The 14,013-nt window shown below is 40.6% G+C and overlaps 1 protein-coding gene across 5 annotated transcripts in view; it reads left to right on the top strand.

Annotated features, from left to right (window-relative positions):
- MYO1B (myosin IB) overlaps positions 1-14,013 on the top strand; it is a 182,253-nt gene that overhangs the window by 11,180 nt on the left and 157,060 nt on the right. Inside the window, exon 1 of one of the 5 annotated variants that reach the window (XM_050751694.1) lies at positions 6,957-7,341. The exons of the other annotated variants lie outside the window; for them this stretch is intronic. The gene's annotated coding sequence lies outside the window, so the exon portion shown is untranslated. Of the gene's footprint in view, positions 1-6,956; positions 7,342-14,013 lie in introns of those variants that run through there. 5 annotated transcript variants of the gene reach the window in all.

Here is a 14,013-nt window from a genome sequence, read left to right as displayed (position 1 = left end):
GAACAGTGTCAGGCACAGAGCAAGCACTTGGTGTAGATGTTAGTTACTACTGTTCAGCCTTTCCTGCAATGCATTCCTGGGGTTCCTCCTCTCCCACACCAGATATTTAAACCTGTTTGAATCCTAGCAGTGCATATAATTTAGGATTTCGTACGGGGGACTCCTTTGGAAAATATAGGGAGAAACATGGCAAAAAAAAGAAACCAAAACGTTAACAGTGATTGTGTTAGGATAGTAGATTGGGGTGACTTTTACTTTTAACTCTCTATTTTCTAAATCTTCTGTAATCTGGTTATGTTACCTCTGTACTAATAATATAATAAAATTATTTGAAGAAAGAAAAGTCAGGCTGGCAGTCTTCAAGTGGTTTGCTAAAAAGGGACAGGAGAGAGTGAGAAGCCAGGGGTGGGCCTGCTCTAGTGGCATTCACAGGTGAAGGACCTTCCCATTTGTGCTTATAGTTGCAGAAACTAAGTCACGGTATTGAAAAGTCTTTAGCAGAAGTATCCCCAAAAGTTAGAAGATGGGGCTATTCCTTGTGAATCCCCCTTTTCTGTGAATTTTTTTTTTTTTTTGTCTGTCATTATTTTCCCTTTTTGTTTCTTCTGTGCTCCCTTAGTGGGCCTCTTGCCATCTGTCTCTCTTTCATCCGGTCCCCTCTTCCTCCCCCGTCCCCTTGAAAGTCTCTCCTTTTAATCCATCTTCTTTACTGGCCGTCGTGCAGAAATGATGCACCCATTTATTTTTATTTATTTTTATTTCTTATTATTATTATACTTTAAGTTCTAGGGTACATGTGCATAATGTGCAGGTTTGTTACATATGTATACTTGTGCCATGTTGCTGTGCTGCACCCATCAACTCGTCAGCACCCATCAACTCGTCATTTATATCAGGTATAACTCCCAATGCAATCCCTCCCCCCTCCCCCCTCCCTCCCCTCCCTCCTCCCCATGATAGGCCCCGGTGTGTGATGTTCCCCTTCCCGAGTCCAAGTGATCTCATTGTTCAGTTCCCACCTATGAGTGAGAACATGCGGTGTTTGGTTTTCTGTTCTTGGATGCACCCATTTATTCCATTCAAAATAAAGCATCAGTTTTATTTTTATTGTCAAAATAGGTAAATATAACTTTTCACTCTCAGAAATCTAAATGAAGTTGCCCTTTACTTACTTACACCTAGAATTAATTGATAGTTAATTTATTTGCTGACAAATTAATGAACTCTGGGGGGCTGTGGCCTCCTAAAAGCACTAGGAATCTTGGAAGATTGGGTGGCTGCAAGGAAGGGAAGATTGAGGGGATGTTGAAGTTAAATTTTTCCTCTTTGCCTATTTTGCCTAGGGTTATCTGTGTTGCTGCCATTTTGGTATGTGTCAGAATTTTTGAAGTTTTCCAGCAGAATTCTGGAAAATTACCAAAATACATTTTTACAAAGAAACCATGCCAAATCTGGCAAATTTCTTCAAAACCCCATTGATTTTAATCACTGAAAAGTTCAGCGAACTTTCCAGCTTTTCTTTCATGCTGCTCTTTTGATGTAATTGTGGGTGGAGAAATGGACTTTCCTGCAAAGTGTGTTTATCTACAGGAATTTGTTCTTAGCAGTGGTGTTTTATAAGTATCTTAAAAATAATGCTGACATAGATTTGAAAGAAGGTAGTGGGTTACAGTAATGTTACCTGGTATCAGCTGCAGAGCTGTTTACATGAGGAATATTGCTAATTTAATGATGCTGCATAGTTGAGTATAAAATCTAGTTGAGGGCATTTAAATAAACGGAAGTAAGGTGATGCCTTTCTGTACCTTATTCCACAATTTAGGTTTTTATCTCCAGTGACAAATGCCTAATTTGAATATATCATAAATATTTATGATAGTTATTTTTCTGCTTTAAGGAAGTCTGGGACAATTACAGTAAAATCTAGTTTTATAGAATGTGTGTAGCTAGACTTTTAGCATTGGTTTTTCAAAAAAAGACATCATAGGAAATTTTAAAATTAGAAACAATATATGTATCGCTTAATGATGGGTATACATTCTGTGAAGTGTGTCGTCAGGCGATTTTGTCATTGTGCAAACACCACAAAGTGGACTTACACGAACTTAGATGGGACAGATAGCCATATGCAGGTATAGCCAACACACGTATACAGGTACAGCCAACACAAGTATAGCCAATTGCTCCTAGTCTACAAACCTGTACAGTGTGTTACTGTACTGAATATTATAGGCAATTATAACACGGTAGTATTTGTGTATCTAAACAAAGAGAAGGAATAGTAAAGATGTGATATAAAAGATAAAAAATGTACCTCTCTAGGGCACTTATGAATAGAGCTTGCAAGACTAGAAGTTGCTCTGGGAGAGTCAGTGAGTGATGGGTGAATGTGAGGGTCTAGGACATTACTGTACACCAGTGTAGACTTTATAAACACTGTACACTTAGGCTACCCTAAATTTATAAAACCACAAAGTAATTGCATCATGGTGTCATTAGGCGATAGGAATTTTTCAACGGCATTTTGATCTTATGGGACCACCATTATATGTGTGGTCTGTTGTTGACAGAAACGGACGTGGTGCATGACTATATACCCTTTTTGAACAGGGCAGCAGTTATAGCTGCTTGTTTGCTTTTGTCACAGAGCTACATGATGTTGGCAGGACCTTGTATCTTCATTTCATACATACTAATACTGTGGAGGAGAATCAAGTTGTTGGGTTTAGCTTAGGCATGCCAAGGGTATGGCATGGGCATGGAAGACATAATGCTAGAACCGCCAGCCCAGTCTTAATACTTGGTACTTGTTGCCAGTTTAAAAAACAGCACAGAGGTATAGGTAAAATGTTAAAGGAAACTTGTACTAATTTCCATCCTTCGAAGTGACCTGTTTTGTGTCTCATGGACTCTGGGCTGTAATACCTGACTATCCTCTGCAACTCGCATGGAGAAAATGCCCCTTCGTTACCTGGCAGGCAGTGAGCCAGGCTGAACACTTGATACATAGTCGACTTCACCGACTCTTGTGATTTAGCTTCCAGCTTTACAGTTGCTGTCTTGGCAGCAGCTTGTGCATGAACTTTTCTGACTAGAACAGTTAATAACCCCCGCAGATGTTGGGAGCCCAGTTGTGCAGCTGTTGATATGTCCAGTTGGATTTCTTGAAAGAATTAATCAATTTTGAGGATCTCATGCTGAGGGCTACGAGCATAATAGGATTTAGGGGGAACTTTATTTTATGGGAGTTTGAGTTGGTATTGCAACAGATGTAGCGGGAGGTGGAACAGCAGCTGAAGGGATGCAGGAAAATAGAGTTTAAAAAGACATTTATGAGCCTACCACTCTAAAAGTATCAACTGTGGTCATTTCTGAATATTCTTTTCCAGGCTCTTTATGTGAATGTTTTAAAATGTGATCGTAATCATAGAGTACATACATTTTCTATATTGCAGCATAGTATTTGAAATAAATTTTCTAGTTGTGTATTATTCCATTGAGTACCATCATTTTCTGCAACATCCCTTTATTTTTGGGCATTTGGGTTCCTTCTGCCACTTTGCTGTTGTGAGTAATACTGTGATGAGCCTTTTTGTACCTATAACCTTTTCTATATTTTGAGTGATTTTCTAACGGTAGATATTGAGAATGAGATGATTGGGTCAAAGATTGCTGTGAACTCTTTGGTGTAATCAGGCAATGGATGGAGTGACTTGGTTGGTGGGGCAGGCTGAGTTGGAATCTGGTTTAACTCTCTAGTTTCTGGTTTGTGTGATGTTGGGAATGGTTTGCATAGACAGGGCTGCAGGTGAGGGGTTCATTTTGGATGTGGAGCATCCAGCAGTGAGGGAGCTTCAGGGACTGTTGAAATACAAGGTCTGGAGCCTAGGGAAAAGCCAGGACCTGGGGTTCAGATGAGGGGATCATGGGCAGCTACGTGTGGTGGAAGGTGTGGATAATGTTAGGATTGCTTAGGGTGGAGTGAGAAGAGAGGAAGGCGGAGGATAGAACTCTGGGAACATCTTTCTGTGACAAGTAGAGGATGGAGAATCACTAAGGAAAATAAGGAGTGTCCGGGGGTGGGATGTGGACAGCCAGGGTTTCCTTTCTTTTCAAGAGCTTACTTTGGTTAAAATAAGACTGAGTGGGTAGCTATCCCTGTAGAGCCTGGGGGCAGATTTATTTTGGAGGGTATAATATTACTTTTTTTCCAGATAGGCTTTTTGATTTTGTTTTTGTTTTTGTTTTTTGAATTAAAGCTATATAGAAGTTAAGGTTATTCTATTTGGTGCTGAGTGGGGAGCCTTACATGCCTGGTGCTAGGGTCAGGATTGACTTGTATGTATGTGTTAAACTGTTTGGCTGTTTTGGGCTTCTGGTGTGTGTATGTTTACATAATATTGGTTGTTTTGGGGTTTCTGGTGTATATGTCTTCACGCAGTGTTTTAGTAGTCTATTGAAATACATCAATATCATTTTTACATAAAAGAACATATTTTTATTGAAGAGAGTGAATGTCAGATTTCTAAAAGTATGTCAATCATGAATGAATATACCATTTAGCTACCTATAATAGAAGCACCCAGATTTTTCTGGGAGCCTTTGCTTTTTTCAAGAGAATGTATTTCCTTTTCAGAGAAACATTTGTCTGTGTTGACAATTTTAAAGAAGTATGTGATTTTAAATTATTAAACTCAAATTTAGTTTTTAATAGTAATTTCTGTGTTTATTCTATCTTTAAGAGCCAAGTTATAGAATGACATGTGACTTGTACTCTTGACTCTATGTCTGGTTGTGGATTTGAAGTGTTATTTTTGTGCTTTCCTAAATAACTTAAGCACTTATGACCATGTATTTGGGTCAGATTAAATATGGTAGTTGGATATACTTTTGAAAAGCCAACCAGATTTTTAACCTGGTGATATGATGGTACTATTTATTCTTGTAATTGTCCAGACTCACGGCTTTAGAAAACAGTATGAGCTTTTATTGACTCCCAGACTTGCTGGATTAGTTGGTGTTCTCTTTTCCTCTGTAAAATGGATCAGCCAATGCCAGGTATACACTAATACTCCAAGCTAGAGGGCTACCCTGTAGTGTGCTCTTGAGTTTCTTTTCCCACCAGTTGAGATGAATGCTTCTCCAGACCTGACTGTGTTAATTCCCAGACCTGTGTGTGCCAGGCGTACTTATTATAGTTTAATATAATGATTTTAAACGTGTGTGCCAAAAGAATTGTTGTTTCTATGAAAATTCATTTGAATGCTTTGGAAATCACCTGGTAAGAATGAATTACCATAAATGACTGCAGCTAATTTCAGAGCGGCTGAGATAAGTAAAGATTGGGGGGACCATAAAATAAAAGTATTCTCACTGATATTATCAGTTATTCATGAGTGGTGGATTAAGTCGTGATTATGTAAAACTTGACAATCATACTGGCTGAAAGCAGTAACCCATGTTCACACTGTGTGTCCATTGTGGATCAGATGGGGACTCTGCTCCATTTGTCCTTAACCTTACTCCAGAGCACAGTCTGATGGGGCAGTACCTTCTGGAACATTGCTGGTCCCTGTGGCAGAGGGGACGCCTGCTGTGAAGCTCTCACTGGCTGTGTGCCTGAATTCAGCAAGGCGGGATGTAGAGAGGGGTACGGGGCATTTGTAAAGGGTAACGAGGTCTACCACACATCACTTTCCAGGGCTCTTTAGAGCCTTACCATTACCATTCTTTAAAGAAATTGGACTTGGAGGATGATGCCTTGAGGATGGTTTATAAAAGAAAGACCGTTGAGTGCAATGGTGGACATATACTCAAAGAAAAGGCTCCAGCTCGATAACAAAAGATTGACAATAAATGTGTATTTATAGAGCTTCATTTAAAATGACATGTTTAGGTATGTATCATTTTTTATGACTTCCAAATTTAACTGACTTAAAAAAAAAATCAACCAAATTGTCAATCCTAATGCATTTGGGTAAGAGAACCTCTACTTTAGTCTTAAACCCTCCTGTTTCTTTCACACCCTCTATCAAATTAGTTTGCCACCTTTTATGATAGACTCATCTGTGATTTCCCTTGGCACATCTCCTGTTTCATTTGCATTAGCATTATCCTAATTCTCGTTCCTCAACTACTAGATTGGTACCTCAAATGAACTCCTTGGTATACTATCTTGTATAGGGCCTGTATGCAGTGAGAAAAAAGCACTCTTTGGGGCAGACACAGTCCCACAGGAGCTCAGCTTTATTTTAGTCACCTAATTTCCCACCCTGGCTGGCCCACTTTTATGCGGTACACAAACTGAACAACTGCACGGAGCAGTCCTCCCTGCATTTAGTCACTTTCCCAACAAATTCAGACCGCCCATCCTCTGCTTAAGCTTCCATTAAATTTGTTGTCTCTGTTGTGCTCAAAATCATTTTGGTGGCTCCCTGTCCTCTGTATGTAGTGGCTGTCCTCAGTTTTATCTTCCATGGGACCATCACCAGTGACTCTGAGCCTCAGTTGTTGCCATCTTGATGTGTGCCATAAGTAAGCTGGTTGGGCTGTGTAATGCTTCTCTCTCCCCGCCCACCCATTCCCACCACTCTGGCAACTGTGGGCTTGTTAGGTCTGACTCCCAGTCTAGCCTTGGCTTACCTTTCATCCCAGCTTCACTGTTCGTCGGGATCCTGTACTGGCCGTCCTCTGCTACCATTTTGCCAGGTCACCGTCTTCTGAATATGTTTTTTATTTCTTGCTTTAAACTTCTTTTCTGCTTAATCACATCCAACTCACCTTTCAAGGTCAAGTTTCACCTCTTTATTTATCCTTCTGTGATTCTCCTGCTCCATGATAGTAGCTCCACCTCTAAACAGAAATGTTCATCTCTATATTCCTCCTTTTGAGGTGAATCGCCTGCCCTATGTGAGCATATTATTATATTAGTTAGCTTACTCTTAAGTATTCTTTCCTCAATTAGATTGCACATGCATGAGAAGCAGTAGTTGTGTCTCTCATTCTTTCTTCTTTCATTGCCTGCCTAGTGCTTTCTGAATACCAGGAGCATGGGTCCGAGTGAGAGGCTGTCAATAGAAGAGTCCAGCATGTAACCATGATGGACTCTCGATCAATTTTATATGATTAACTCATATAAAACAGCCCTGGATTGAAGCTGGGGCCGTCTCTTCCTAGCCACAGGATATTGACCTACTTTCCTCTTCTTATCTGTTTGCAAAATATTTGTTGTACTTAGTGTGTTCTCCCTGTCACAACGAATGTTTGTCTCTCTGTTTCATATGAACTGAAGGCTAAAGTGCTAGTTAAATCAGTGGAAAAAACAATGGAGAAGAAAAGTTGGTAAGCAGTTTTAATTTCTAAAGTAGAGGGGCCTTATAATTTTGTCGTTTAAAAAGAACCCTAGCTTTTCTACCCACCTATTGAGAGACAAATGTAAGGGTAGAACTTTAGATTTTAAGTTTTGATGATTTGTAATATAATAATGTATTTCGAAAGCCCCTTTTTTGATAAACTACTTGTAGAAGGATGTTACCTTTTCTTAATCAGGTTTTTACAAAGTGGTTCACTATTGTGTATTTTATTTCTTACCAAAACTTTCCTTGGGAAAATTTGTTGTATTGCTCCACACATGGTCAAGGTAATTAACTTTAAAAATGAATTATCCTATAGCTTTACAGGTTAGTAACGTGTGCTGTATTCAAGGAGAAAAAACTGTGTGGGGGGGTGTTATTTGTAGGTATGTCTCCTTATATAAATATATGAAATAACTGCTGTATCCTGTGGAATATTTGGAAATTAGCAGAACTGTTATTCAAATTTAGTTAACGTTTACAAATGTGAATTCAGTAAGCATTTTATTTGTGACTTAAAAATGATTAGTTATGGCATGTCTTATAGGTTGATTTGTTTGGATTGTCTTTTGTTCTTCGTAAATACTTCAGAATGTATTTAAGGATATGTAAGGAATTATGGTGCCTTTGATTTTTAATGCCCCCAACATTAGAAAAACTAGAAATTTACCTAGAAAATGTTTCCAAATTCTAATATGATTGTTGATTTTAATCAGTGTAGGTGAAGTAACCCATTGCAGCAGTTTAGCTATTTTCTTTAAAAAATATTTCTCAATTTACATTATCAGTGTCTTTTTTGGAACATCTTAGCTGTTTTTGTTTGATCAATTCTCAACTAATAAACATTCATGAAATCCTAATGTAAATGTGTAAATATCTCTCCCTTTGTTTACATGGTTTATTAGACTTTATTTTAGTGGGTAACTGCTTGAGGAAGCTTCTGAATTTTTATTATTCTAAAAAACTTTTTTAAACCTTGATTATGAAGGCATTACCAAAGCTTCACTGTTGAGTGATGCATATTTTTTCCCTCCTTTACATGTAGATTTCTTAATTTGTAATCGTTAGACTTTTTTTTTTTGCTTTCCTAACTAGATGAATTTTTTAAAGTAACCAGTTCCATTTTGTAGCTAACCATGTATTGTAAACACACAGGAACCATGTTCAAATGTGCCTTGATGGCCTAACTTATCTGGTTATTCTGTGCATCTTTCTGTGCTGTGTATGGTTACACTCTTAATTTTATTTTGATTATGAGGTCAGAATAAACAGAGCTGCTTTCCTTTGCTTCTGAGTAATGTCATTGAGAGAGATTCTTGTGGTCTGGCTGGCTTTTTGGTTTTTAACATTCTCTATAACCAGATTCAGGATGCATGCTAACCCCAAAATGAGTGAACTCAGTCCTTCCAGAGTTGAACCTTTTTTTTGTTGAATCAACAGCATTGGAAGCCAGGACAAGATCTTAGGAGACGATGTGTTATATGCTTTGTGAGGAAACTGAGGCTCGAAGGTAGCACTGTGCCCAGTGTCTCACTGTGAGCTAGCTTGCAGAGCTGGGTCTGCAACTTGGATCTTGTGGATGTTTTTTCCAGAACCACTGCAGTAGTCATTGTAACCTATGATCTTTGCAGAATGCCAAAGCTGTTGTTTTCTGGAGGGATAATTTGCTTCCTTAGCCTACAAACAAGAATAGTGCACGAAATCCAGTACATTTCTCTCTATTATCACTGAAAAGAGCCTGAACGATGGGAAGGCCCCCTTTTTTTTTTTTTTTTTCTTTTTCTTTTTTTTAAGAGAAGGTCGTTCTGCCATAGTGTATCCCAGGCTGTTTTATGTGAGTGTCTTTGTTCAGAACCAATATGGAGTGGCCTCCAAAACTAATGGGTAGAGGAAACCCTATGTGAGTGCCTACCAGGTGCAAATCACTGTACTTTTAATTATAATGAGGGAGCACCTTGAGTGATTGCATAATCTGATCAAGCATAAAGAGAACAGAGAAATGAATCTACAAGTGGTGTAAGACTTTGGTGAGGATCTTAGCATATGGAACCAGATTGGGACCCTCTGATTAATAAGCTGATTCATTTGGAAGGGAAGTTGGTTTTCTCCTGGTGGCTGTATTCAATTCAGTAATCACCAGTCTTTCTTGGCGTCTGTGCACCCACCAGGAACAAATCAGAGTCGGGTGTGCCAGTTACGTTTGAACAGTTTTACATTCACCTGGGGGTTCCAGGGTCTCAGATTTGCCAATCTAAACACATTGACTTCTTGGAATTTTTAAAATCTGCCTCGAAGGAACACATTGAAAAGTCCGTGCATTATAATTAGCACGTTCCTCTGTACAGCTGAGTTTGTGTTTCTGGATATAACAGCGGTTTATAGTTTTTGGCTACCTTGTCCCTCGGGAACTTGTAGCCTTTTTTCAGACATTAGCTCATTAATTCTCCAGTCATTGTGAGCCGTGTAGTATGACGACAGGTTCCCCTACAGCCGGGCTGCGTGCTGCCCATCCTGGACCTTCTAGGGTTGTGGCAGGTGAGGGGTCCATGTGGAGGGGGTGGAGAGGGAGGCAGGGCACGACTTTCAGACCCAGCCTTGGAGTGGGGGGTGTGCTCTCTGAAGTTGACCTGCCCTTTGGCAGCCATTCCTGCCATGACTCTGCAGAGCTTCCTCCGGGAAATGACTGTAGGGACAGTCATGTTGGCTGCATTTCCTCCTCGGGGTGTTAAACCTCATGCAAGATCAACTGCAAATGAGGCCACTCACTAGGTTAGTTACCTGGACATACCTGCTAGGAGACAGGACAGAAGAGTAGGTCAGCTCTTCAGGGTGAGAAGAAGAAAGGGGCATTGGAGAGGGAGAAATTCATCTACTGAGTCTGCTCTCTCGGCCAGGCTACATAACAGCCCTGTGGAATAGATGTTGTCATCCCTGATTTTTTAGATTAGAAATTTGAATTCCAGAGATGAATTCTTTTGGATTCGAGCCTGGGTCTGTGGCTCCACAGCCTGTGCCATACCACATTGGGGTGGATCGAAAGGATCCTTTGTGGTAAACGATTGCTGCAAGCCTTCTGTAATATGGAAGCAAAAACTGTCTTTGAAAAACTGTGCACTGTTGTGAAGAGCTTGGTGTTTAGGAATTAGACTGAAGGGTGTATGTAATAGAATAGGTGTGAAAGACCATTTTCAGACCCGTCAGAAAAGCTTCATCCTCGCACTGGCTCTTCTAGGAACCAGCTGGCTCCACTGCTTTCTTTTTTAAAAGAAGGTTTTGCCTGGGATTCTAAGGTCTCTCTCCTTGCTCTTTAATTATAAACAAAGGCACTTAGAAATTTTGCCCTTACGTCACAAGTGAGAGTTGGTAACTGGTAATCCAAAACCTTCCATGTTGTTATAGCAGCCGCTGTTATTTTTGACTCAGAATTTCTTCTAATTAGTCTGGATGGTGTAGTTTGTCATTCTCACTTTACACAGTTGGGAAAAAAACTTTTTCCCCCCTCGTCACTTTGCGAATTGTAAAGTTCTAGATGCTGTCTTTCAGTCCTTAATAACTGGCCTGTGCCTGGGATTGAGGGTGGTGGATTGAGAGTATCTCCTTGTTGGTGACTTTTGTTGATAAGGCCAGCTTTTCTACACTCAGACAGAAACAGACCTTGATCTTGGTGGTACTGACCCCTCTCTGTCTATGCAGAGATACAACCTAGGGTGTTAACCCTTAGATAACCAGAATGTTGAATTAATGGCCCCTCCCACTCACAGCTTTGTAAGGTTGGAGTCAGGTATGGCATATAGGCTTCCATTTGCTATTATCCATTTGTTTGTTTTCTCTTCGTGTTTAAATCTATTGGATTTCCTCATTGCCTGGTAATTTCATGTCCTTTGTATTAGCCAGAATTTGAACACAAGGCAACAACATATTATATGGAAATTGCCCAGTAGTTGTGCCTATTTCTTCCATAATCCAAGATTCTAACAAAAGCCCTCCTACTAGCATTCCATTAGACATTTTCAGCAGAAAACTTTAGAGAAAATGGGGTGAGGGGTTTCTCAATATATAGTTGGCTTTCACAGTGAAATTAAGGATTGGAAAATGAGAGAACTATAACTGGTGAGGTAAATGCCGTGAATAGACACACCTTATATAAATATCTCTAAGCAAGCATGTAGGTGGGAATGAAAATCAGCCATCACCTAACTCTTTTCACAAATGCATGTCAGCGTACCCACTTTCTCCAATGCTTTAGGGAGCCCTGCAGGGCACCCCATGTGGTTCTGTGTGGCCCACCAGCCCTGTTACCTTTGAGAATAATGCTGCTTGAGTAAATTGTCCTATAGAATCCAGTTTTCACCCAGTTTGCCTTTTTGGTTGGTGAATACTAAGGAAGTGTCTTGTCCTTTGGTTTCTAACTTTAATCCTTTGTGAGAACATTCATGGTGTGCCATCGAGGCTCTCTAATGGTCCTTTGCCAGTTGTGACCTGGAGCAGAAGGGTAGTGATGATGGAAACCGACCTGGACAGAAAAACGGGCCGTGCCTCTCTAATGTGCATTTATTTATTCGTTTTCTCTATACACCAGAGCCCTGTGTGTCAGCCACGCTGCCAGGCATGGGGCCTCTGCACATTGAGAACTTAAGTCTCCCTTCTCCAGGAGAAGAGCAGACAGACAAACTCACAATTGTGAGGGAAGGGAAGTATTTTGGCATATTGGTCTGATCAAGCTGCTGTAACAAGATACCGTGGACTGGGTGGCTTAAAGAACAGACATTTATTTCTCACAGTTCTGGAGGCTGGGGAGTGGGAGATCAAGTTGCTGGTAGATTCAATTTCTGGTGAGAGTCCTCTTCCTGGCTTGTAGATGGCTGCGTTTTTGATGTGTCTTCAAACTGCAGGAAAGAGTGAGCCCTGGTTTCTTTTCTTCTTATAAGGACACCAGTCTCTTCATGGAGGCCTCACCCTCCTGACTGCATCTAAACCGAATTACTTTCCAAAGGACCTACCTCCAACTCTCATCATACTGGGGGCTAGGGCTTCGACATAATGGATTTTGGGAGGACACAAGCATTCAGTCCGTAAGACTTGGCATGCGCACAGCATGTCTCCTGTGAGGAATGGTTATTGACACTGGTTTAAGTCGAAGGGTATTTATGTCTGACAGGAGGCTCAGTGGAACCTCTTGAGGGTCTACAGCTAGAACCACTCTGGGCAGCAAAGGCAGCTGTTCTGTCTGCCCCTCATGGTCTGTCACCATGCTTCATTCTTCTCCTCAGACAGGCTTCCTCTGGAGGAGTCTGGGAAGGTTCCTCTGCATGATATCCTGTTCCCTGGATCTCTGTGAGCTCCCTATTCTGCTGCCCACAGCCAACTGACTGAGGTGTCTGTGTCCTGATGGCAGATCTTTGGAAGCTTTGTTTGGGCTGGTGTATACCCACCACTCAGTTAGCTGTGGGCTGGTTGAAGGTGCTGCGGCAGGCCTTGGCATCTTTGTGTGTGTGTAAGAGGGGACTTTGCAGGGGAGAGATTAGACTAAGGAGAAAGACTGTGGAATCATGGGTTCTCTGCTAAGGACTTTTAAAAAAAATTTGGTAAAATATACATAACATAAAATTTGCCATTTTAACCTTTTTTAAGTGTACAGTTTAGTCACATTAAGTACATTCACACTATTGTGCCGCCATCACCACTATCTCTAGAGATTTTTCATTATCCCGAACTAAAATTCTACCTGTTAAGTAGCACCTCCTCATTACCCTCTCCTCCCAGCTCCTGGTAACCACCATTCTTCTTTGTCTGTGTGAATTTGACTTTTCTGTGTACCTTATATAAGTGGGATCGTATATTTGGACTCTTGGGGCTGGCTTATTTCCCATAACATGGTGCCTTCGCGGTTCATTGATGTTGTAGCATGTATCAGGATTTCTTTCCTTTTTAAGGCTGAGTAATGTTCCATTTTGTGTATGTATCATATTTTGCTTATCCGTTCATCCATTGATGGACAGTTGGGTTACTTACACCCTTTGGCTGTTGTGAATGATGCTGCCTTGAACATGGGTATACCAATATCTGTTTGAGATCCGTCTTTCACTTCTTTTAGGTATATACCCAGAAGTGGAATTTCTCAGTCACATAGGGACTCTATGTTTAATTTGTTGGAGGCTCTGCTAAAGAATCATAATGCTGGCGGAAAGGCACTAGAGAGTTATTGAAGGGTTTGAAGCAGGATGTGCCTAATCAGATTGTGATTTGAAAAAGTAACTTGGGTGGTATGGGATGGGGGAAAGGAAAGGGCTGGCAGGGCTGTGGTGGCGAGACAAGGCAGAGAGACCCCTTAGAGGGCTCTTGAGGGGAAGGGATATGGAAGTGAGAGTAATCAAAGTGATGCAATCAGTGAGACAGATTGGATATGGGGGAGGAAGTAAGAGACAGGGAGAAGCCAAGGATGAGAACCTGCATGGGTCAGTTGTTATTTTGTGGAATTTAGAGGGAATAAGGTTTTTCTTGTTTGTTTTTTATATTTTGTTGTGGGATGATTGTTACAAATTTTGGAAGTGTGTTGAGATGTTAGACACAGCCAAGTGGTTGAGATGATTGGTAGGCAGGCTGTCGATAATATGGGTTGCTAGTTTGGGGTAAAGGAAAAGGTAAGAATAAAGGAGCAGAT

The sequence above is a fragment of the Macaca thibetana genome, chromosome 12, assembly GCF_024542745.1.
Source record: "Macaca thibetana thibetana isolate TM-01 chromosome 12, ASM2454274v1, whole genome shotgun sequence".
NCBI classification, from domain to species: domain Eukaryota; kingdom Metazoa; phylum Chordata; class Mammalia; order Primates; family Cercopithecidae; genus Macaca; species Macaca thibetana.
Note: the sequence above shows the minus strand (reverse complement) of the source record. Positions and strands in the feature narration are given on the sequence as shown.